Genomic DNA, 22,991 nt, shown 5'->3' with positions numbered 1-22,991 from the left:
ATACATGATGAAATTGTAGATAATTTAATGAAATAATAAAAAACATTTTATATTACATATTATTCATTTCATGATATAATAGCAGTAGTTAAATCTATAATATTTAAATTAAAAACCTTCAATATTAATATATTTTTAAAAAAATTATTTTATAACCTCAATTTGAAAAGCATTTTTAACCAAACACATTAAATTATTTTTTGTTCAATCTCAATTTCAACCACAATTTTAACCAAACATATATAAATATTAAATCAATCTCAACCAAAAATATATTTTTATAAAATATATTTTTTTTTAAACCACAATCATAAGAGCTACCACAATATCAAACACAACATAAAGCAACTAAAGTGTTTTTTGCAAATTAAGGCTAAAAAAAAAACCTTTTCTGGTTTTCCTGCTTCTCAGAATGCATAACGTTACTAGTTTAAGGTGCAGTCAACGTTTTTTCCTTTTCCTATTATTCCCTTAACATAAAACACAGCTTACTCATTAAAAAAAAAAAAAAAAAATTCATAGTAAAACCAGCCATCACATACTTGTCAAAGCGATGGAAGCTTGGAAACTTTGATATCAGTTTACAAAGAGCACCTTGAGACTTGAGTATCTGATCTGGTTGACAAATAACAGCCTGCAATAAAGGTGAAAGCTTGAGAGGAGGTCAGGATGTTTACATAGCCGAACGACATGTCGTTCTAAAATTTAGTTAAAAAAATTACGACGTGTCGTTTACTAAAAGAGAATAAGATTAAACTAATGTTATTTCTCAATTTCTCTCTAAGCTTCTTTGACCTTACAATTCAGCCTAAAAGTGTTGTTATCTTTGATAATATTTTCAATTTCATCCCTAAAAGTTTGCAATTAGACTCTTGGATTTTCTTGATATTTACAAAATGATTTTTAGTTTTGGATTTCTTTAATTTAGTCCTCAATTGACTCTTCAAACTTATAACTCCTTAAATTTCACCCCAATAAAGTCAATTAAGACCTTAAAACCTTAATTCTTGTTTATTTTGGTCATTGGACCTTTATTCCTTGCAATTGTAACTCAAATTAACTTCTAAACTTTGATACTACTCCAATTAAGCTTTTGAGTGCATTAATTAACCTAATCTAAAGTTCAATTACATCCACAAACTTATTACTACGCCAATTGGCAAGAAATGTTTGTGTAATACTTGTTTTTGTCAGAACCATAAGTGTGCTTGTAAGTTTCAATCCTCCTTAAGTGATGCCATCATCGGAGCTCAAGTAGAAAAACGGGGACATTAATTAAAAGGACCTCTATTTATGCCGGTGCCATAAGCAAATAAATTGTCATGAATAATATTTTTATTTTTTAAAAAATAATAATATGGTTGTTAAGAGGATTTAAAGAGAAAAAGTAAAAATGGTATCTCTTTAATAATAATCTATAATATTTACTAAACGAGTTAGTATATATATATGTGTGTGGGCGAATAGTTTTGCATGTTATTTAGTAATTTCATATGGAAATAATGATTGAATAAAAAAATTAATTTAATTATCCCCTGGACCCATTGAATGAAAAACTATGGCCTCAAACCTATTTGTTTAGACAATGAGTTCTTGTTTAGCCTAATACTAAGACCAGAATGGATGAGTCTAGGGCCTCTAGGCCCTTAAATTGGAGAGTGGTGTTTCACACTCATCCATCTTGATGTTAAAAATAGAAAATTTGTTTTTTCATCTTCTTCTTTAATCATTAATTTGATTTTTTTAGATGAATTGCAGCACCAATCTTTTCCCCTTGTTAACCAAAGGTAAAGGAAGAGAAATCGTTTAAACTTCTAATGAATGGAGTGTTATTATCAATTAGAAAATGACAATATCATTCACCTATTATTTTAGTAAGAAGAGATGAGACTTTGCATGAACGTAAATACTAAAAAAAATCCATTATTTTATAGACAAAACTTCCAGCCTCCAAGGCTTAAAATATTGGATTATATCTCCAAGTGGATTTTTTTGGAAGCAAATCCACTTGCAGACACAGAGCTTGAGCCCAAAAAGTGTAGGGGTACTGAATTACTACACAGCAGCCAGGGTACTGAAGTGCACGCCTAGCATCTAGGCTGCTGGATGGTATGCCTATATTTTTATGGGAGAGATTTTGGGTTTCATAGGAGGTTTTTATACCAGTTAAATTTGAGTTTATCAACAGATAATTTTAAGATATCAATACAAGTTTGACACCAGCATCTTCAACAAAGGTGGCTGCTCCATGGTTCCATAAATATTTAAACATTGACTACCAATCTATTCACTTCCCTTCCTTCTATTAATTCCTCCTCTTGCATATTGTTCTTCATCTCCCTTAGAATTTACTACCTTGTCTCCACCATGTTAGCTTCCTCTGTCAAGTTAACAGATCTCTGCGATTTTGTGGAGAATCCAGATGGCTCACTCACTAGAAACAGCCCATTTCCTGACGTACCACCTACAGAACATATAACTCCAGGTTCCAAAGAACTTTCGCTCTCGAAAGACATCTCTCTAAACCCCAACAACAAAACATTTCTTCGTTTATTTCGCCCCCTAAATCCCCCTCAAAACATTGGCTACTAGTGATAAGATGTGGGCTCTGTCTTTGCCTGAAGATACCGATCGTGATCATGAGTATTGCAATCCCATTGTTGGCGGGTTTCTTGAAAAGAACAAGATCGAACGGCTGCCAAGGTGTTTCTTTAGAGGATACGGTGGGGATCCACTTGTTGACAAGCAAAAGGAATTGGTGAAGATGTTAGAGTCGCGTGGAGTGGACGTGGTTGCTAGGTTTGATGAGGATGGCTTCCATGGTGTGGAGATTTTTGATCCTGCAAAAGCCAAGGCTTTGTATGACTATGTTAAAGAATTTGTTTACACAACTGTTTAATGATCATAGTGTTGGCTACATCAACTGGAAGTAAGGTGTCTAGTTTGATCAGTACTGTTTGTCTTGATTATAAGTCGCTTGATCACACGTGAACCCTTCCGGTGCATGGGAATAATATATGGAGTTGCCAGATTATAATATAAATTCAAGCTTTGTAATGGAGTTGCCTTTTCTTGTAATAAATTTTGTATAGAAAAGCATTAATAATATTATCATTGAAAATAATATAAACTCCATCTCTAAATGTAAAGTTTTTTAATCAAATAGATATTTGATATAATATCCATTCATCACTCGTGATCTGCCTAGAAAATTCAACTTGACAGTTCCGAATCGACTCAAAAAGTCACTTGAAATCAACTCGTATTCCTTTCCAAAATCAACCCAAAGCTAGCCCCACAATTCTTAGAATTCCGGCCAGTCGCTAACAGACTCAAAGAGACCATTTGATTTTCTGTGTTCCTGCTGGTCCAGCAGCCGCGCATGCAGTGCACCAGTACGCGCCGCCGCCTCCATTGTTTGCCAGATTTTTTTGTTGGTCTGATTCTACATTTCTGTGAAGGTTAATCTTAAACCCAACTGGGCTAATCTACTTACTGTGAATACTTTGATTTGCTTAGTTTTTCTCATTAAAGTATGTACTTTACGAACGAGGTTTGTGTGCACACACGTTGATTGCTTGACATACACGAGTGTGAAAAAAGTTTTGATAGATATGGTCATGAACAGCTAATTTTGTAATATCTGGAGTTGATTTGGACTGCATCAATGTAATCCTAAATATTCCATTAAAAATGAGTTATGGCTAACAAGCCTAATTCAATGCCTTAATAACAAATCAAAATTAAAAAAAAAAAATGAAAGAAAGAATTTTTCAATAAAAAATATGATAAATGAAAGATTTTTTTAATTGATTTTATTTAAATTTAACAATACAAAAATAAGTTAAAAAAAATGTGAGAAAAAAATTATCACCACCACCAACCATGGTTGTCTCTCCTACACACTTTAGCTAGCATATTATATATGCATTATATACAATTCCTCATTAAGATCTATCAAATCATGAACAAGAACGATTCAAGAAAGAAAAACAAAGGGGAAGAAGATGGGTGGAATAGGAAGGCTAGGTTTATTTATTTATTTAATGGCAGATTGTAATATTTAAGTTTTTTTTATTCAATGTAAATTTATAATATTGAATATAAGATCTCTTAATTCATTAAATAAAAAATAATTATAACATTAAAAGAGAGTGAGATTCATTTATATATATATATATATATATATATATATATATATATATATTAAAAGAAAATAACAATTTTATTAACAACGAGATGATTTTTTCTGAAATGAAAATATAGTTATTCATTAAAATTTATTTGCCTTTTGCATCAACATATCTATAGGTTCTTTTAATCAATGTACTAGTTTTTCTACTTGAGCTCCAATGACAGCATCACTTAAGATGGATGGGATTTTACAAGCAACACCTCTTGCTGGATTGACAATAACAAGTATCACACCAGCATTCTCCCCTACACAGTCTGCATCTGTACTGCAACGAAATGTAATCACGGGGCCTCTTGCTTCTCCTACATGCGAACCTGACAACATTGTTTGCATGCTTATTAGAATGAAATATATATATTATATATATATATATAGAGAGAGAGAGAGAGAGAGAGAGACTAACAAGAAGCAACGATTAATAGTATAACTAAGCAAGCTAACTTGGATGAAGACTTCTCCATCTCTTTTTCTTTGTAACGAAAACGCTTTAGTGATATATGTAAAAGCCAATTACTTTTTTTTAGAAATGAATTGTGATAAGCTCTCCCATTATAATATTATATAGGTGAGGCTATGCTACTTATAATGGGAAGGTGTATCTTAGATTTTCCCATTAAAGGTGGGCTTGCTTCTTACCATAAATGATGGATTAATTTACTTATATTTGTCATTAGATTGGATTCTTCCCTATCATTGATTAGTTATTATCGGCTAAGGTGCCAATATATAATTTATATGTGAGAAATGATTGTTTGTTCATTAAATCTCATATCTTATCTTATCAAAAACATATTTCAACTTAATAATTATCTCAATTTAAGAACTAAAATTATTAGGTGAGGTCTCTATAAATAATTTATTTTTTTTCTCTCACAAGAGGAATCTCAATTTCACCATTAAAGTTTGGCTTATATAACTAACCCCCGCTAACTTTTCATGTAATATCAATTTTCACCTATATTGAATCATCTTCATAACCTGATTTTTTATTATTTTTTTTCAAAATATCATTTTCATATTTCCAACATCTCTATAAAAAATCAAAATTCTAAAATAAGTTTTTGACGCATCACCACAAGAATTCACAGTTTTACCGACGGCAATATTCCGTCGGTGTGTGATTGATAGTATGTCGGTAAATTATTTACTGACTACATTACCGATGGAATATGTCCGTTGGCTAACCTTTCATCAGTGATTCCACATTTCATCTCTATATCGATCGAAAAAACAAAAAAACCATTTACCGACCGTTTTACAGATAGAATTTCCGCGCCAAAAAAAAAAAGTTTCCTGCTTCAAAAATACCGACGGATTTTTTATTTCGTCGGTGATATCACAAGTCACCGACGGTTACTTTTCATCGGTGAATTGTTGAAATATCGACAGAATATACCGTCTGTCAATTCGTTGGTAAGTTATAATACCAACGGAATAATTTCGTCGGTAAATCTGTTGGTGAGTCATGAAAACACCGACCTGTCTAATGCCGATGGAATTTATTCCGTCGGTAAAATACCTTTGTAATTGTTTTTTTATATAATTATTTAGAATACATAATATAAAATGATATAAATTAATGGTAATAAAAACCAATTATGCAAATAAAATTTATATTAAGCATAAAAAAAAAAAATAAAAGATAAATAGTATTCATTACAAAATGAAAATGTTTCAAAAAAACATTAAATGAAATTTTAAATGTAAATAATGTTTATTAAAAATTAATATAAAGGAGGAGGAGGAGGAGGCTGGCTGTTATGTGGCCAAAATGGATTCGTCGGAAAAATCACCCGCCAAAACCTCCACGTCAGCTACCCGCCCTTTTTTCATTAATTCTGAACTTAACGTCCGTAATTCGGTCGGTAATTACCGACGGAATACAACCGTCGGTAAAATTGACCGAATGACGGACAAAAAGTTTTCGTCGGTAATTTCGACCGAAAAATACCGACAGAAATATTCTGTCGGGGATTCCGTTCGTATTAAGCGAATTTCTGGTAGTGCATTTTAGCTATTAACTCGTTCATTTCATAATTATCGATTAATTTCTTGATCAAATTGACATTGATGTTGCACTTTGAAAAAAAAAATAAAGAGTAAAATGGATAAAGGGACCAAAGTGAAAAGCAAGAAAAAAAGGACCAAAATAAAGCAATTAAAAAATATATGACAAAACATTATGACATATATTTATAATTGACAAGAGGAATCTTGTAAGAGAAGAGGGGACCGAAGAAAGCCTAGCCACCATTGCCATGGAAAGTGAGTTGAAAACACAAGAGAGAGAGAGAGAGAGAGAGAGAGAGGCCACCATAATAAAAAGTAAAATAAATAAAAAAAAAATCTAATTTCCATCCTAAAGACACAAACTTAGTAACTATTTCAAAAACTAACACTCACTCTACTCTTTTTCACCTTCATTGTCTCTCCCTCGAGAAAGAAAAAAAAAAAGAGAGATTGTGCACCAACCAGCCCTCTCCCATCACTTTTGTTGTTACTCATTTTGCCCTACAAAAAAAAAAGAAAATAAAAATATATATTCAGAAGAAAACAAAAAAATAATGTCAGTGAAAAGAGGATACCAGAGCACTCGAAAATGGAACTAAAAAATTGGTTAAGGAGGTTTTAAAAATACAAAGATTAAAATTTAACAGTATATTGTTGACTAATGAGAGCACTGTTGACAAAGAAAATTCAATTTGATGAAGAAATGTCCAAAATCAAAGGTTTATTAACTCAATTAAATTTATTAAAGATTTAATTGAATTTATGAAGGATTTGATTGCAAGAAAAATTGATTTAGAAGTCAATTTGAGCTTTAATTGGAAAACAATTGAAGTTCTGGGGTCAAATTATAATTTTTTAGAGTTGATTTGGTCAAATTAGGGGGCTTTAATTGCATAAATATTAAAGTTTGATGGCCAATTAGGAACTTAAAAAGAAATCTAAAACTAAGGATCAAACTAGAAAAATACACGTAAATAGAAGGGTTGGAATTGACCGAATCAGGGGCTAAATTGAAGAAATTAAAAGTTTATGGATTAATTAAGGGTCAAATTACATAAATCAAAGACTAAGGATCAAATTAAATGAGGCGACCAAATTTAGGGTTGACATCCGATTTTGGAAATGACGTAATTGAATTGATTATTAAAATAAAAATTACAACTTAAGACTTGATTTGGAAATTGACAAAGTCTTGGCGTCATTTCCTTTTAAATGAAACGACGTGTTTTTGGTAAAATTGTGTCGTTTCATCCACTGTTAAAAAAAAAAAAAAAAACCAAAACAATATCGTTTTGAAAGGTACTGCATATCTTCTTCTTCCTTGACGTGCAAAGGTTGGGGAAGAAAATTTTTTTTCCTCTACAACGCTGCTCCTCTCCCTCCCTCTCCCAAAAACCCAAAAACCTTGACTTGCCAGGACAAAAAAAAAAAAAAAAAAAAGGGACAAGCCCTGAGGCGGTTGCCCAGCAACCCCCCGACCTCTCTACCCCTGTGCCATGATTGGACAAGGATAGTAGTTGTCTCTCCCCCCTTTCACCATTATAAACAACGGGGGAGAAAAAATAGGAAAAAAAAAAAAGAATTTTAAGAGGAACGAGAGAGATTGAAGGGAAGAAACAAGGGAGAAAGATGAAAAAAAAAAAAAACAAAACAAAACAGAGAGAGACATAATAGAGAGAAGAACATGACCAGAGAAAGAAAAGATTACAGGAAAGGTGAAAAATAGGGAAGATGGGGGGATTGACACACCACTTTTAGGGAGTTTTAGAGGTAAAAAGAAAACAGAAAGAAAAAAAAAAAAAAAAAGGAAGAGACAGAGAGGAGATAATAGAGAAAAACAGAGAGGAGAGAACTGCAAAAACTAACACAAGAGGAACGAAAGAATATTTTGTTTTCTTTTAATATCTGGGATTACAAACTTACACGTAAGACATACTTCTAATATTAAAATTAGTTTCTTTGGTCGACATCAGAATGATTAAGTTTCACCTTAGAAGATAAGGACCTCCTTACCGAGGAGAACTTTTTTTGAACCTTAGACATACCACCAACTAGAAGAAGAAGAAAATAATACCTTTGCTTTTTATCAGACAATCAAACAATGCAGTTTACCTTTGGTATGATGTATTTATGGTGCTAATATCTTCTCTTTAAGCAACCAGTTTCTGTACCCGATGTTTAAGACTAATTGGGGTTCCTAGTGACCAAAATACTAGGTGCGACTCTCATTTCCACTTTCTACTAATAAAAGACAAGAATTCATTTTCTACCCATTTTTGCCAGATAGATAAATACATAAGAGTGGACAATTCATCGCAACGCCGCACACGTGCGATACTTAGTAACCATTTTCAAAAACTAACACCACTCACTCTAATCTCTTTCTCCTTCATTGTCTCTCCCTCGAGAAAGAAAGAAAAGGAGACAATGCACCAACCACCCCTCTCTCATCACCTTCTTTCTCAAAATTGCATCCATCACAAAAGAAAAATGAAATGAACTAATAAGGGTAGAAAAGAAAACTTGTCAGCTCTCACCTATCCCTTATGATCTTATCTCCCTCACAACTCGTTGTACTAACCACCATCACCCAATGCATCAACCACCAAACACCTGGTTGGCAGCAGCTCTTTGTTGCAACAACGAAACACCAACAACAGTAGGCTTGACACCACTACTGGTGTTTCTTCCCTCCTCTACCACGAAGCTCTCCCACAAAATCTTCCACCATGACTAGCACACCTTTCCATTAATAACCTCCCCCTTTCTTATCCTAACGACATCAAAGATGGCCATTTCCCCACAACCCCATGCAAAAGCAAACAAACTCAACAACACAACCTCCCTACTCCATCCATTCATAGTAGTTTCACAACAACAAATCCCTACCTGCATACACCACCACAATGTTAGAAGAAAAATTAGTGTAGTAGAAGCTTATGAAAAATAATACAAAACAACAAAGCTAAAGAATAAGAAGAAAATTTAAGAGGAAAGAGTGTTTCATTAAGTGTTTTCTTTTATATACACATTTTATTTCTATTATACTTATGTTTTATGCTTCTGATTACAAGCTTATTTATAGGTCTAAAGTCTTAGATAATCAAGGAATTATACTAAGCAAAGGAAATCCTATTTTGAATAGGAAAAGTAATTCTACCAACTTAATCGGTCATCCGATTCTCAACTAGTAAACTGGTTTATTTAATTTGATTGGTTGACCGGTTCCTCTGTTTTTCTAAAAAAAAAATCTTTTTTATTTTTAACATCCCCCTTAAAATTGATTTCCTATAACTCTTAGCATATCTCTCATTTTGACAAAAACATCATGTTTAAGTGGCTTAGTGAAAATATCTGCAACTTGATCTTGGGTCTTCACATAGTTGACTTTGACTAGTTTGTAATGCAATCTCGTACGTAACAAAATATTGTGTCAGTAAGCTTATTTTTATCATGAAACACGAGATTCTTTGTTAAGGTAATGACTGATAAGCTATCCACATGTTTTTTTTTAACACAAGATTTATCACTTGATGAAAAAAATCCTAGCTCTTAATAACTTCTTTTTTTTATGTTTTTAAAATCATGGTTTAGCCCGCTATGGGGCGTGGACAAATGAACTAGTGATAACAAATTAGTGTTCATGTTAAATCAACTTATTAAAAATTTGAAAATAATTTTTTTTATAATAGGTTATATAAAAAGAACACTTATTAATATTATATATATAAAAAATGATTTATATTATCTTATTCAAGAACAAAATAAAAATCAAATGAAATTCATGAAATAATATTTAAAAATATTCTTAATTAATTCAAGAATATATATATATATATATATATATATATATATATATATATATATAAACAATGTATAAAATTAAGAAACACATTAAAATGGTGAATTTACATAATCTGAACAATTCATGCATCAACAATAACCCAAATATTGGATCTGATCCATATTGGTTTGGATATGATTCAAACTTGAAATCTTATCTTATTGGCAAGTTTTGTCCAAACATGTAACTATTTAGAATGCAATATAAATCCATGTATAAATAGGTAGGTGTCTCTTTTCCCTTCTTAATATTTACCTTGTATGATTTTACGTTATTAAAATTTATAGATAATATGATATAGAAAAAAAGGTATGTAATTCACTAAGATACACCTTTCCATTATTAGCCCTATAACCTCGCGGCCTTGCCTATATAACATTAATTACAATGAAAGAGCCTATCATTATTCATTGCATAAAAAAAAAAAAAAAAACAAGTAATTGGCATTTACATATTTCTAAGATATTTTCATAGCAAAGAAAGAGAGATGGAGAAGACTTCATTCAAGCTAACTTTCTTGGTCGTTGTACTCATAATCATCGCTTCTTGTTAGTCTCTCTTTCTTGCTTGTCGCACGTGTGCGGCGGCGCGGCGATCGTCCACCCTCAAGGAAAAATAATCAGAATATGTATTCCTGGCAAATAAAGAGAGACAAGGAATTCTTGTCTCTATATGTGAAAATATGGACTGGGAGTCGCCACCTAGTATTCTGGTTACTAGGAACCTTAACTGGTCTTTAGAGATCGGGTACGGAGACTGGTTGCGTAAAGGGAAGGTATTAGCACCCCAACTACGCCTTACCTAAGGTAAGCTGCATTGTTTTGTCTGATAAAATCTAAAGTCTTGTTGTGGTTTGTAATTGTTCGGAATACGCATTACATGTAATGTCATACCCCAGGTTCGATTGTCCGGAAAAAAAGAATTAATATCCAGAATATGCATTACATATAATGTCATACCTCGAATACTAAGAGACAAACAAAATAAATTTTTTTTGTTGTTTTTGAAATTTTGGCCAATATTCTCTTGACTTTAATAAACTGGTTATTAAAGCCAAAATGCATGCTAAAACATTGTTTTTTTTTGGTGTATGAAAAATACAATATGATTTTTTAGCTTTGAGACACTTGGCCGTATGCACAAAAACATTTTTTTCTCCTTTTTTTTAAATTTTTTTTGTATTTTTGGAAGTTTTTGATGAAAACCGGGTAGTTTAATACCAGATTTGTATTTTTACGACATAAAAATACTACCCGATATTAATAAAAATAACATAAATCAACAGTGGGAACATCATAAATATTTTTTTTAAAACAATAATATTTTTTTTCTATTTTTTTTACAATGGGCCGGATCAGGCCCAATTGCATGGGTTGGGCCAAACCTGGCCCATTTACATGGGCTGGCTGACGTCCCAGCCCAGGCCCAAATGGGCTGGTTACTGTGCACATAGTAACCGGGTTACTGTGTGCACAGTAACCAGTGAATTAATTAGCCAGTTACTGTGCCCATGCACAGTAACCGGGTAATTAATTCATGGCTTGCAGAACGTGCACAGTGCACGTTCTGCATGCAAGAAGATGAACAGTAAAACGAGATAAGGGGTTTGAGGGCTGACCTGTGGTGGCTGTCGTTGATGGCGGGAGCTGCTGGTGGCGACAGGAAGCGGCGCTGACAGTGGGGTGGCCGGCGGTGGCTCTGCGTTTTCCTTCTCTCTCTCCTCTGTTTTCTTCTCTGCTTCTTCCTTTCTCTTCTCTGCCTTCTCTCCTCTCTTCTCCCTCTTCTCCCTCTCTTTGCTCTCCCTTCTCTTCTCTTCCCCTCTCTTGGTCTTCTCTTTTTTTTTTTCTTTTTTTTTTTCTCTCGGCCACCCTCCTGTATTTATAGGAAAACAGGGGAGGCCGACGTGGTGGGGCGGCCAACAGTGGCCGCCCCTCCACTATCCTTTAAAAGTATGCAAGTGGCTGAATTGTGGGCGTCTTATTGCGCCAAAGCCGGGAAAGAAATTAGGCGAAAAAGAGAAGAAAAAAAATGATTCTTCTCCCCCCTGTTTCTCTGCGTGTCCAGGGGAAGAAGACGATGGTGCCGTTTCCAAACGGCACCGTTTTGCGTTTTTTTTTTAATATATTTTTTTTGAATTTTTTATTTTTTATTATTTTTTATGTGGGGACCCAAAATGGGTTACAACAGTTGCCCCCCTCTTTACAATGCTTACGGAGCAAAGATTTGTGCATAGTAAGCGTTGTAAAGATAAAACAAAATTGGGTTTCCAAAACGGGTCGTCTCAAAAATTGATTGACCTAAAACTTCAACCGGACCCAAAGTCCTGTGTGTGGTTGGGCTAAACTGAGATTCCTTTCGCCAATCCCCTTTAACCAGAACCTAAAATATTATGTGTGTGTGGTTAGGATAGACTGAGATTCCTTTCGGCAATCCCCTCTAACCAGAACCAAAATCCTGTGTGTGGTTGGGATAGACTGAGATTCCTTTCGGCAATCCCCTAACCAGAACCAAAAAAACTATGTGTGGTTGGGATAGACTGAGATCCCTTTCGGCAATCCCCTCTAACCAGAACCAAAATCCTGTGTGGTTGGGATATACTGAGATTCCTTTCGGCAATCCCCTCTAACCAGAACCAAAATCCTGTGTGTGGTTGGGATAGACTGAGATTCCTGTCGGCAATCTCCTCTAACCAGAACCAAAAAAACTGTGTGTGGTTGGGATAGACTGAGATCCCTTTCGGCAATCCCCTCTAACCAGAACCAAAATCCTGTGTGTGGTTGGGATAGACTGAGATTTCTTTCGGCAATCCCCTCTAACCAGAACCAAAATCCTGTGTGTGGTTGGGATAGACTGAGATTCCTTTCGGCAATCCCCTCTAACCAGAACCAAAATTCTGTGTGGTTGGGAATAGACTGAGATTCCTTTCGGCAATCCCCTCTAACCAGAACCAAAATTCTGTGTGTGGTTGGGATAGACTGAGATTGCTTTCGGCAATCCCCTCTAACCAGAACCAAAATCCTGTGTGTGGTTGGGATAGACTGAGATTCCTTTCGGCAATCCCCTCTAACCAGAACCAAAATCCTTTGTGTGGTTGGGATAGACTGAGATTGCTTTCGGCAATCCCCTCTAACCAGAACCAAAATCTTGTGTGGTTGGGGATTAGACTGAGATTGCTTTTGGGCAATCCCCTCTAACCAGAACCAAAATCTTGTGTGGTTGGGATAGACTGAGATTCCTTTCGCATCCCTCTCAACCAGAACCAAATCTGTGTGTGGTTGGGATAGACTGAGATTGCTTTCGGCAATCCCCTCTAACCAGAACCAAAATCCTGTGTGGTTGGGAATAGACTGAGATTCCTTTCGGCAATCCCCTTAACCAGAACCAAAATCCTGTGTGCGGTTGGGATAGACTGAGATTGCTTTCGGCAATCTAACCAGAACAAAAACCTGTTGTGGTTGGGATAGACTGAGATTCCTTTCGGCAATCCCCTCTAACCAGAACCAAAATCCTGGGATAGAGAGATTGCTTTTCGGCAATCCCTCTAACCAGAATTGTGGTTGGGATAGACTGAGATTCCTTTCGGCATTCCCCTCTAACCAGAACCAAAATCCTGTGTGTGGTTGGGGATAGACTGATTCCTGTCGACAATCCCCTCTAACCAGAACCAAAAAACTGTGTGTGGTTGGGATAGACTGAGATTCCTTTCGGCAATCCCCTCTAACCAGAACCAAAATTCTGTGTGGTTGGGATAGACTGAGATTCTTTCGGCAATCCCCTCTAACAGAACCAAAATTCTGTGTGTGGTTGGGATAGACTGAGATTGCTTTCGGCAATCCCTCTAACCAGAACCAAAATCCTGTGTGTGGTTGGGATAGACTGAGATTTCCTTTCGGCAATCCCCTCTAACCAGAACCAAAAATCCTTTGTGTGGTTGGGATAGACTGAGATTGCTTTCGGCAATCCCCTCTAACCAGAACCAAAATCTGTGTGGTTGGGATAGACTGAGATTCCTTTCGGCAATCCCCTCTAACCAGAAACCAAAATCCTGTGTGTGGTTGGGATAGACTGAGATTGCTTTCGGCAATCCCTCTAATCCAGAACCAAAATCGCTGTGTGGTTGGGATAGACTGAGATTCCTTTCGGCAATCCCCTCTAACCAGAACCAAAATCCTGTGTGTGGGTTGGGATAGACTGAGAATTGCTTTCGGCAATCCCCTCTAACCAGAACCAAAATCCTGTGTGGTTGGGATAGACTGAGATTCCTTTCGGCAATCCCCTCTAACCAGAACCAAAATCCTGTGTGTGTAGCTTGGTCAACCTAAAATCTCATATGGAGATTCCCTTTAACCAACGCTACATGAGATCCCATCTGGCAACCTCATTTAACCAAAACAAAAGAAATGTAAAAAAAAAAAAACGGTCTCATTGTAATGGGTGACCTACCCAGGTGGAAAGAATGAAAAAAAACGGTCTCATTATGATGGGTGACCTACCCAAAGAAAAAGAAAAGAATGTGAAGTGCGGTCTCATTGTAATGGGTGACCTACCCAGATAAAAAAAACATGGAGAATTGGTCGTGTTGTAATGGGCGACCTACCCAGAAAAATGTTGGCAAGGTAGGGTTAGAAAACGCACTACCAAAGGGATGAGGGCTCAAAGGCGCACTCAAAATGGAGGTGAGGGCTCAAAGGCGCACTCAAAAGGAAGGTGAGGGCTCAAAGGCGCACTTAAAAAGAGGATGAGGGCTCAAAGGCGCACTCAAGATGGAGGTAGGGTTAGAAAACGCACTACCTAAGGGATGAGGGCTCAAAGGCGTACTCAAGATGGAGGTGAGGGCTCAAAGGCGCACTCAAAAGGAGGTAGGGTTATAAAACGCACTACCGAAGGGATGAGGGCTCAAAGGCGCACTCAAAATGGAGGTGAGGGCTCAAAGGCGCACTCAACAAGAGGTAAGGTTAGAAAACGCACTACCTAAAAGTTGATACACTAATTGTCAATGTTGAAAAGCAAATGCATTATGATTGATATGCATGTATACTTACCTGAGAAATATAGGCCCCCATTTCTTCATGGTGTCTTTTTTTCTCTCAAAAGTTGTAATGTTGGTAGTAAACTTTGATGGCTTTTCCACTTCTGCTTACTCGGGTTACATATTGTGATCTTGACCTCTGGGAAGGGTTTGATGTCATCATACATCATTGTCCTTCACCCTTTATCTCAAGAGTTACCAATTTTTCCCGACATTTTCCTTAGAACAGGAATCATGGAGCCAGCCCTACCATGTGTTTTTGATTGCCCCCCAGCTTGATCATGCCCCCCAAGTGTTCAACTTGGGTTTAGTGTGGGGTGAGGATATGTGAAAGTAAGTTTGAGGGTTTTTTTGTACAATGAAATGTTTTCATGCAAATTTTTTGAAACTTCCAAGTTTATTCCAATCAACAAAAATGATTTTGATATTGGTTCAAAATAAACTTGTTTCTCAAAAATTCAAGTGATTCCTATGGACAGGTTTCTTGAAGTGATGAAAAGCTTTTTTGCTTTGGTTTTAAAGATGAAGTGACATCTGGTTGGTCACAAAAGGTTTAAATTTCAAATTTTGAGGGTTATTGAGAACCAAAATTAGTCAAAGCATTTATTTTATTTGCATGAATAATGATTTGACTTGCACATGAGTAAAGCACTACCTACCAATCTAGATTGCTTGCCTTTGATCAGAAAGGGCTTTATCAGGTATGTAATGTAGGCTTTGGCTATTGATTACGAAGAAAATGGATATGTTGCAGGCTCAAAAGGTGTTTAAGGGATTTCACGACTAGGGATCACTTGTGCTTGTTTCCTGACCTTTTGTCTTTTGAATTTGTTTTTTTCAAAATAGTCTTCATGCCCCCCAGTGTCGGGCGTGGGCCTGTTCTCTTTGTTTTCTTCGTTTTTTTTTGTTTCGTTGAGCACAATCATATTCGTTGGTTTTTAATGAAAGCTCAAATATTTTAACCAATCACAGTATTTATCTTCACTATTTCATTTGGATGATAATGAAAGAAGAAACATTACATGATCAATTTCAGCACCCATCTTCACTGCTTTGTCTGGAAAACAACAAACTCTTTTATTTTGGCCCCCCAGTGTGGGGTGTGATCCTAGTCAAGGTTATTTCCAAAAAAACATTAACTAGGCTCAAAATGGGACTGCAAATGATATATTTTAGCCTTGTGAAAGGTTTATCAAAGATGGCCTTTCTTCATCTCAAATGCACTGCAGTGAGGATCGATAGGTCTTGCTTTCATGTGCGTATGCCAAATGATTTATTCAGTCAAATAAAACTCAGCTTTTTGAGGCACCTCATCAGTGTTGTTTTATCTTTGTTGTCTTTTTTTCTTTCAAGTTTTCTAGGTATATATGTGTACCTATTAAGGAATCACCTGAATTTCAAAATGCATTTGTTTTGGACAAATCTCAACATGATTTTTGTTTTTTGTACTCACTGTGGATGTCCCAAAAAATATCCTTGACAACATATGAGATTTACGTATGGGTTTGGAAGAAAGGAACACAAAAGGGTTCTTCATGTTGTAATGTTATGAGCAAAAGTTGCGCTCAAAATGTTATTTACATGTAATAACAACAAAGAAGAGTGTGATGTGAACACAAGAAAACACATGATCTTTATTTCACAAGAGATGCTCATTAACAAAAGCATTAACAAAAGGCAATAACAAGGCAGACTTCATTCCTCTGTTTTGGCGAATTTGTTCATAGGCTTACCTCCCTCTCAAAAGCTCTACGTAGAGGACTCAAAGACAATGCGGAACAACACCACGGTCAAAAGTTGAGCTATCATGTTGGACCATTGATGCTTTCCAATTCCCCAAACTTTCCATCCTAATATGCTTCAAGCATGATTAGGTAACGGGTTCGTATTCACATTGGGGGCATCTTCCAATTCTATCCACCCAGCCTTGATTCATAATTGCAGAAGCTTTCTCTTGAAGGCGTTGCATGGTATAGATGCTATGCCCAGTAATACCCGGCAATGGTATTCACAATTGAGTTCTGGCTTGTACCAATTAGGATAAGGTGGCTGCAGAGGGTGTCAGAGGTTCTGGAGCTATTTGCCCGATGCTCAATAGCTTTTGATACATCTCATTCAAGGGTAACGGTAGTGGAGGTAGTTGTTCTTGAACCCTTTGGAAATTTTCCAATTTGGCTTTTGGCTTGAAAGTTTTTTGGGGTTCAGGTTTTTTTTATGTTGACAATTTGGGATGGAGTATGGTAATTTTGGGATGTATTTGTTTTACCCTTGTAGCCATCTTCAACATGGTGAACCTCTTTTCTTTCGACGCCTTTTTTCTCGGTTGGTGCAGCAATTCTACCACTCTTGACACCTTGCTCTATACGTTCACACACTATCACAGCATCAGTGAATTGTTGGCTGAACTACCCATCATATGTTCGTAATATGGTGCTTTAAGTGTGTTGGCAAATAAAGAGACCATCTTCTTTGTCCAGAAGTGGGGGGGGATGTACTTGAGCAGCTAATTTCTCGCCATCTTTGAGCATATTCCCTTATGCTTTCTTTATCCTTTTTCTCTATATTGGACAACTGGTTCTGTCGGGTGCAATGTCCATGTTGTATTTGTATTGCTTGACGAAAGCATCCACAAGATTTTTCCAGTTGTGAATTTTTTGTGTTATCCAAATCTCATGTACCAACTCAAAGTTGCCCCACTTAAACTGTCTTGGAAAAAGTGCATTAGTAGTTTTTCATCATGTACTACCTCAGCCATTTTATTGCAGTAGGACCTGAGATGGGTCATGGGGCATTGTGTTCCACTGTATTTGATGAATTCAGGAACACGAAAATTTCTTTGGGATAACCACATTTGGGACCAAACACATCTCTGCTGCCCGGACCGGGTCATATAAGTCTATCCCTTCAATGGCTTTTAAGTCTGGCTTCCAGCGCCTCTATCTTAGCTTGATCAATGCTATCAGATGACTTAGCCTCGTGGACTCATTAGCAGATGCCTTCACGACTGTTGGGGATGGTGCAGGTGTCGTTGACTGCACAAATGTTGGATTTTGCTGAGGTTCTTGACCATGTTCACTCATTCTTTCCTCAGGCTGAACTGTAGTAGGAGCCGGATCAAAGGTGATCGGTCGATTAGAAGGACCTCATCAGAGGTATTTCTTAGTGTTTGCTTGAGTAAGCTAGTGAGGTGAGCCACACTTATTTTCAGAGACTCCAACTCTTCGTGCAAATAGGCCTCACGTTGAGCACGCTCTTCATCTTCCATGTTTCTTGCTCGAAGTCGGGTGTTGTAGACTTTTTGGGGACCTATATTTCAATCTGTCATGTATGCATGTTAAATGTATGAACATGTAATTTATATGATGCACTTGCCCTTCAAGGGTGACATGGTTTTTTTTTTTTTTTTTTGTATGACATATTCTGTAAAGAAAGATAACGCATACAAACTAAAGACAGCGTCTATTCATGCATAGGTTTTCTACCTGGTCTCAAAAGGGTCTCATATCTGCCCAGTGACGTCCTTCGTAAAGGCAGTATGGGGGCGTTGCAAAGAACAGTTAAGACACGTATGCCCACCATTACCAAGCAGGCACTCAGATATGAGTTGGGTGTTTCACGCATCTGAACCCGACCAATAGTCATAAGGCAGATCGTTAATTCCCCACTTAACTTAGAAGCTTGTGTGTGCTTGACAAATATAAAGCATGTTATACATGAGGCAGTTCTATACAATGCATGAACAAATATGTACAAAAATTAAAGCGCGTGAGAAATAAATAAAGGAAATGCATATTTAAACAATAAACATGAAAACCACAACAAAAAAACACAATAATTAGATAAAAACAAAGCTTAGTCCACAAGATCCCCAGTGGAGTCGCCATTCTGTCGCACGTGTGCGGCGGCGCGGCGATCGTCCACCCTCAAGGAAAAATAATCGGAATATGTATTCCTGGCAAATAAGGAGAGACAAGGAATTCTTGTCTCTATATGTGAAAATATGGACTGGGAGTCGCCACCTAGTATTCTGGTTACTAGGAACCTTAACTGGTCTTTAGAGATCGGGTACGGAGACTGGTTGCGTAAAGGGAAGGTATTAGCACCCCAACTACGCCTTACCTAAGGTAAGCTGCATTGTTTTGTCTGATAAAATCTAAAGTCTTGTTGTGGTTTGTAATTGTTCGGAATACGCATTACATGTAATGTCATACCCCAGGTTCGATTGTCCGGAAAAAAAAGAATTAATATCCAGAATATGCATTACATATAATGTCATACCTCGAATACTAAGAGACAAACAAAATAAATTTTTTTTTGTTGTTTTTTGAAATTTTGGGCCAATATTCTCTTGACTTTAATAAACTGGTTATTAAAGCCAAAATGCATGCTAAAACATTGTTTTTTTTTTGGTGTATGAAAAATACAATATGATTTTTTTAGCTTGAGACACTTGGCCGTTATGCACAAAAAACATTTTTTCTCCTTTTTTTAAATTTTTTTGTATTTTTGGAAGTTTTGATGAAAAACCGGGTAGTTTAATACCAGATTTGTATTTTTACGACATAAAAATACTACCCGATATTAATAAAAATAACATAAATCAACAGTGGGAACATCATAAATATTTTTTTAAAAACAATAATATTTTTTTTTCTATTTTTTTACAATGGGCCGGATTAGGCCCAATTGCATGGGTTGGGCCAAACCTGGCCCATTTTACATGGGCTGGCTGACGTCCCAGCCCAGGCCCAAATGGGCTGGTTTACTGTGCACATAGTAACCGGGTTACTGTGTGCACAGTAACCAGTGAATTTAATTAGCCAGTTACTGTGCCCATGCACAGTAACCGGGTAATTAATTCATGGCTTGCAGAACGTGCACAGTGCACGTTCTGCATGCAAGAAGATGAACAGTAAAACGAGATAAGGGGTTGAGGGCTGACCTGTGGTGGCTGTCGTTGATGGCGGAGCTGCTGGTGGCGACAGGAAGCGGCGCTGACAGTGGGGTGGCCGGCGGTGGCTCTGTGTTTTCCTTCTCTCTCTCCTCTGTTTTCTTCTCTGCTTCTTCCTTTCTCTTCTCTGCCTTCTCTCCTCTCTTCTCCCTCTTCTCCCTCTCTTTGCTCTCCCTTTCTCTTCTTCTTCCCCCTCTCTTGGTCTTCTCTTTTTTTTTTCTTTTTTTTCTTTTTTCTCTCGGCCACCCTCCTGTATTTATAGGAAAACAGGGGAGGCCGACGTGGTGGGGCGGCCAACAGTGGCCGCCCCTCCACTATCCTTTAAAAGTATGCAAGTGGCTGAATTGTGGGCGTCTTATTGCGCCAAAGCCGGGAAAGAAATTAGGCGAAAAGAGAAGAAAAAAAATGATTCTTCTCCCCTGTTCTCTGCGTGTCCAGGGGAAGAAGACGATGGTGCCGTTTCCAAACGGCACCGTTTTGCGTTTTTTTTTTTTAATATATTTTTTTTGAATTTTTTTATTTTTATTATTTTTTATGTGGGGACCCAAAAATGGGTTACAACATTGCTCATATGATTATATATTTCATTCTAAATAATCACACAATAAACACACATATATTATTGTTTACTTTTTCATTAAAAATTAAGAAAATAGAATTATTTGTGTACTTGTAATTGTCAGGTTTTAGATGTGGGAGAAGCAAGAGGGCCAGTGATTACATTTCGTTGCCAAAGAGATTCAGATTGTGTAGGACAGAAATGTTGGTGTGATAAGTGTTATTGTCAATCTAGCAAGAGGTGTGCTTGTAAATTTCAATCCTCCTTAAGCGATGCCATCATTGGAGCTCAAGCAGGAAAACCAGAACATTGATTAAAAGCACTTCTAGATATGTCAGTGCAATAAACAAATAAATTGTCATGAATAAATATGTTTTCATTTCAGAAATAATTCCAAGTAAAGGAACAGATAATTAGTAAATTCCTTTTTTTCTTTTTGTTGATGCTCATTTCTTTTCCTACAACAGTTTTATAATTTTAATTCTACGCAATTCTAAGTAAACATAAAGAGAATAACCTCACATATTCCTTCCACGATTTGTTTTTAACTAGTTGCTTCATCAACAACAATATCCTTGCATCTAGACTTTCTTTACACTTAGGTTTTTGCGTCTTTCTTTCATATTCTATGCGATGCAAACTATATGGCTGATGATCTTGCAAAACAAAGTGCGACTAAAAGTTGTGAGTGGGCGGCATGGTTTTGATCTCTGAGGTTTCTTTACTTCGAGCCTGATTAAGAATACAATGTAAATCATGTTTTTTTAAAAAAAAAAATTATTAAAATTTATTTTTTTATATATATTTTCATATCGTTTTTGATGTGATAATATCAAAAATAATTTTAAAAAAATATTATTTTTATGTATTTTTTATATAAAAAAATATTGACCGCAACTGCTATCATAATCTTAAACCATACATGAATAATCAATACCTCTTCTCATCTTGAGTTGCTGTCATTGATGCTATTTAAATCGTTGGCTTACCTGGTAATAACTACTCTCATTGATGCAAATATTTAGGTTGTTGGCTTACCTGATAGTAACTGTTAGTAAGAAATAATTTGTAGAATGGACATGAAACTGCATCGTTTGTTACTTTGATGTCTCAGTTATGTGTACTTTTTTTTTTCTTGGCTCAGAATAATTAATGACAGATGGAATTGCAGATTTGATATTATCACTTTTTCACCTTTTTTTTTTTTTTTGGCGTTGCAATTTATTACCTATAAAAAACAACAACAATATCACTTATTCTTTCTTTAAAACTGTAATGCTCCAAACTTGGGGAAAGGTTCTTTCCAATGAATAGTTTCTCGACCGGTAAATATACATCACTGAATTGGGCTTATATGTTCTTATTACCTAAAAGGAATTTATTGTTGCAAATAGATTTATTAACCATTACTTTTATCTAATTCAAAATTTTCATATTTCTCATATATTGGATGTCGGACGCAAGGCAACACAAATACTATGGACAAATTAAAATCAATATTAAAATTAATCTCACTCTCTTCTCATTTTTTGGATTTTTTTTAATTTTTATATATGATAAAATATTATGTATTATTATAAATATATAATAAATATAGTTATTAGGATGGGCCCAACCTAGTTATGTGGGTTGAGCCCATCCTAGTTGGTTGAGATTCAGACCAAAATAAATTAGGCCGAGGTAAGCTCAAAAGAGTTGGGTCAGTATTGGCCCAAAATAGGGGTGTGGTCGATGTCTGCCCAACATGCTTTATTTTAAAGGAATTGGGCTATACCCGATACAGAAGTTTTGGTTTGGGCCGTCCAACCCAGGAATAGTGGGCTTTTCATTGAAAACTAGCAGAACAATGAAGATGGGGTTGAAGAAGAAGATAGGGACGATGGGGAGGGAGTACATGAAACATCCATATACCGCTGCCACAGTTGCACATGCTTTCGTCTCAAATTAACATAGTCCGACTTCATGGAATGCCAGCTTCCATAGTTAGTGACAAGGACCGAGTATTTATTAGCTCTTTATGGCGTATCCTGTTTCAGCTTCAGGGGACTAAGTTGTGCTTGAGTTTCAGTTACCATCCTCAAACAGAGGTAATTAATCGAGTCTTGGAGCAATACTTGAGGTGTTTTGCAGGGTCCAACCAAGAAAATGGATTGACTGGATTCCTTGGATAAAATTTAGCTATAACACCTCAGTCCATTCATCTACCAAAATGACATCTTTTGAAGCAGTGTATGGTGTTCCACCTCCAGGTTTATTGATGTATGTTCTGGGAACTTTGAAAGTGCAAGTTCTTGATGGATATCTGCGTGATTGAGATGCCATCCTGTGCGAGTTGAGAAAGAATCTCTCGTTAGCTCAGGAGCGGATGAAATGTCAAGCGGATCAGCGAAATCGTAAGGTCAT

Source organism: Populus alba, chromosome 1 (genome assembly GCF_005239225.2).
Source record: "Populus alba chromosome 1, ASM523922v2, whole genome shotgun sequence".
Classification (NCBI taxonomy): Eukaryota; Viridiplantae; Streptophyta; class Magnoliopsida; order Malpighiales; family Salicaceae; genus Populus; species Populus alba.
The sequence above is the reverse complement of the archived record's forward strand: the minus strand, read 5'-3'. Positions refer to the sequence as shown.